Genomic DNA, 3,523 nt, shown 5'->3' with positions numbered 1-3,523 from the left:
GCGGTCCACTTTCCCCTCCATACTCCTCCTCCCGTCAGTCCTCTCAGAATCCTTCCCCAGATCCCCTTGGGAGAGGGGAGTGACTGGACGTACAGGACATGAAATTTTAAATAAGGTGGCAAATTTTTATTGCACAATTCCTTGTTGAGGGGCAAATGGTGGACCAAGGCCATTCAGGCAGAAGGCCATTATTGGTGTGCAGGAGGCGCAGGCTTTAAAGTGTGTGTGTGTGTGTGTGTGTGTGTGAGTGTGAGTAAGTGTGCACTTGCCTGTGCTTGTGAAGTCTTCTGCAAGGCGGTGGAATGCAGAGAGGGAGAAGGAACCCTCCCTCTGCCCTGAAGCCTAAGGGCACTTGGATGTGTTTGCCCCATGGCCAGTTCAGACCCTTGGTTCCTAGCAAGCCAGCAAGCAGTTTCTTGGCTTCTCCTTCTTGGTTCAGGGATTGCTAGGAAGACTTGAGTCGGGATTTCACTGTATGAGAATCCAGCTGCCAGTGTGAGGAGCCCAGTGGCCTTGGGGACCTGAAGATTTCCTTTGCTTCCCCACTGAATGAAGGGACCTGTGTTCCAGAAGAGTGAGGGCCCCAGGAGCAGCCTGGCAGTGGCTAGAGCCAGCCTAGGAGGAGGTTGGGGCCAAGAACCCTTTGGGGGTGGGGAGCCCAGTTTCCTCTCCTGTAAAATGAGAGACTGAACTGGGCGTTCCTCAAGTTGCCATTTGGCTCTGAAAATGGATGTTGTGTGAATAATTCTGGGTTGGGCCTGATGTTGTCTTGTCCTAGTTTGGACAACCAAACAGGTGTGAGGAGGTGGCTCTCGGGGGTAGCTCTCCCTGCTCCCTGGGCCAAGTCCGGGGGGCCCACAAGGGATATATGTATATACGTTTTTACAAGGGATATTTTTCAAGGCCCTGTGTCATAGAACAGCCACTCCTTGAGCTAGCCCTGAAATAGAAGGGGTTGGAGAACTGCATCTGGGAATGATATTTGCTAATGACACTTTTGGAGCGTTCTCCCACAGAGAAGCCTCTCGAAATCAGTTAAAACTGAATTCATTGACATTTGTTTGAATACGGTGTCCTTTATCCAGTAAGCCTGTGACACCATCGTACTACTGATCCAAGGTACACACGATGGGAAACTTGGCTTTAAAATATTAAGCTGACAGCCCAGAAGCCTTAAAAGTCTTCTGCACAAGTGGACATTGAGCTGCAGGGCCTGTGAGTGCATTTTTTTTTTTTTAGATTTATTTATTTATTCATACAGAACTGGGGTACAGGTCAGAGATGCGGAGGGTGAGAGGATTCACCAGAGACAGAGTGGGGAGCAGAACAGGCAGATCGACGAAGTACACTGCTGAGGCGAGCAGCGGGCGGGTCAGGAGAGGTCTGCCGCGCCATGTGGTCACCTCCGGGGCAGGCGGGAATCGAACTCATGCGGAAGCGGCCTTAGATTCTCAGTGCTGTGCTTTAACCCGCTGCGCCACCAGGGAGGGCCCTGTGAGGGCATTTTTGATCATCTCACGGTGGCCTGTCTGTTTCTAAAGCTAAGTTGAGATGCTACTTTCCCTACAATAGCCATGGGCGGCCTCAGCGTTGGATGAAAACAGTTTTTCAATAACAAAATCTTTATTCCAGATACAATTTAGTATTTCCACAATTTACTTAAAGCCGTCACCTTGCTTGAGTCTGCGTCGCAGCTGATTGTGGTTTCCATGAGGGTGCTTTCAACACTTGCTTCCTGCCTTGGAACGCTGCTTAGTCTTTTCTTGGCAGGAATTCCAGGCTTTCGGGTGCTCCCTTCCCCCCAGGTGCGCCAGTCTGCATTATTCAGGAAAGGTTGCATCCTTAATTGTAGGCAGTTAGACATTCTTTCAGTGCAGAATGTTCCTGCCAGAAATTTCTTGCATTTTACTACCATAAGTATTTCAGAGTCTCTTGCAACATTTGGCTAATTCTTGAAGCTGTTCAGAAATCTCTTGCAGCCTTTTCATTCATTATTTTAAGGATCAAAATAATGACCCCCCCCCCCAAATCAACATCTTTCTCGACATGTTTGAGATGCTGTGGGGTGAGAGCCACCTCAGGGGTGGAGAGGATGGGAGCAGCTTGGCCGTTCAGGATAGGGATGGATGAAAAATACTGACAGACCTGGACATAAAAGTTTTCTTCCAATTCTTAATAAAAGCTTTTCCTGAGATTAGACACCACACACACACAGGCACATTTCTATTTCTTACTGTCTTTCAGGATTATTTAAAGAGCTAACATCATATTAAAGTTAGTCTGATATGCTTTGCTTCACTTTTTTTTTTTTTTAAAGATTTATTTATTTGTGCATACAGAACTGGGCTACAGGTCAGAGATGCAGGGGCGGTGCGAGGAATCACCAGAGACAGAGTGGGGAGCAGAACAGGCAGATCATCGAAGTGCATTGCTGAGGGGAGCAGCGGGCGGGTCAGGAGAGGTCTGCCACGCCATGTGGTCACCACCAGGGCAGGCGAGGATTGAACTCATGCTGAAGTGGCTTTAGCTTCTTAGTGCTGTGCTTTAACCCACTGCGCCACCAGGGAGGGGCCTGTTTTGCCTCACTTTTTATCAAAACATGTTTCTGTGTTTTCCCATCTCTAAAAAATCATTCATAACCTTATTTAAAAATTTTTTTTTTCATAACCTTATTTTTTTATTTTTTAAAGATTTATTTATTTGTGCATACAGAACTGGGGTACAGGCCAGAGATGCAGGGGCGGTGAGAGGCTTCACCAGAGACAGAGTACAGGCAGATCGAGGAAGTACACTGCTGAGGGGAGCAGCGGGCGGGTCAGGAGAGGTCTGCCACGCCATGTGGTCACCTCCGGGGCAGGCGAGAATCGAACTCATGGGGAAGTGGCTTTAGCTTTTTAGTGCAGTGCTTTAACCTGCTGCACCACCAGGGAGGGCCCTCATAACCTTATTTTTAATGCTTACTACCGTGGCTTTGGTGACCACCTCCATGCATGTGGACTTCAGGTTGTTTCCAGGCTGGGGCTGTTATCAATGGCATGCAACCAGCTTCTGATTGACCATGGAAGGGCTATCTGAGAGCCTCACTAAGTGGAAACCAGACAAGCTCACAAGAGCAAATTGCTTCAGCCTCTTTATCAAAGACCTTACTGCATCCACCCTTGCAGGCCCAGGGTGTGGCATGGGAGGCATCCCCCACCTGTCTTACTCTGTGCTGTGGCATGTCTTCAGACAGGCAGCCATGCAGCCAAGGTCCCTTGGGAGCCCACACATGGTCCAATTTCCCGTGGAAGAAGCAAGAGCTAAGACATCCAGTTCAGCTCTGGTTCTGTGTAGCCTCTTTCCCTGTTCTTTATCTGCCAGGAATAGCTTTGTTGTAAAGAAACTGAATGTGCCCCGCCCCCCCGCCAGGGGTGCAAGTGGTTAAGCCTCAGCATTATCAAGCTATCAGCAGCCAAGAGTTCAATCCCGGGCCAGGGACGTGACCCCCATGGCACAGCAGACCTCTCCTGTCTCGCCCGTTGCT

This window comes from Condylura cristata, unplaced genomic scaffold, assembly GCF_000260355.1.
Source record: "Condylura cristata isolate star-nosed mole 26May11 unplaced genomic scaffold, ConCri1.0 scaffold00004, whole genome shotgun sequence".
Classification (NCBI taxonomy): domain Eukaryota; kingdom Metazoa; phylum Chordata; class Mammalia; order Eulipotyphla; family Talpidae; genus Condylura; species Condylura cristata.
The sequence above is the reverse complement of the archived record's forward strand: the minus strand, read 5'-3'. Positions refer to the sequence as shown.